Raw genomic sequence first — 573 nt, 5'->3', positions numbered from 1 at the left:
TCCAACATAATAGGAAAAAGAAACCAACGAAATTGTAAAGCTAACCATCAGCTGAGATGATTTTGCTGTCCTGACACATTGCAAGCTTAGTGATTTCACTGTCAAAAGCAACAAACTAAGCAGTCATATACATCTGAGACATTTATTTACAAACGGTTCCTAGCACAGAAAAAAACATATTATTATGTTACGAATGATAAGTTTGATGTATAAATACAGTTTAGGATTTTTTTCAACTGAACATTTGTGCCTAATGAATTACCTTACAACACCCACTGCATTGTGATTTTGGCATGTTAAAGCTGAGAATCAATATTGGAGCTTGCGTTAGCATTTGGAACATGAAATATAGCACCATCAATTTCCAGTGTTAATTCCATTGACAATAGCTGTGCAAAAGAACTCTACTAGTAAGGTAATCGTGATTAGTAATTCTTTACATCTTAGTGTCGTACAACTTCAAAATGATAGACACTTACAATCGACAGCTCTCAAAGATGGACCGCAAACCATCTAATGATATGCTTACCTCGTCGTATAAGTAATCCATGTCACTTCCCTCCCACGGGTAAC

This window comes from Brassica oleracea, chromosome C3 (assembly GCF_000695525.1).
Source record: "Brassica oleracea var. oleracea cultivar TO1000 chromosome C3, BOL, whole genome shotgun sequence".
NCBI classification, from domain to species: Eukaryota; Viridiplantae; Streptophyta; class Magnoliopsida; order Brassicales; family Brassicaceae; genus Brassica; species Brassica oleracea.
The sequence above is the reverse complement of the archived record's forward strand: the minus strand, read 5'-3'. Positions refer to the sequence as shown.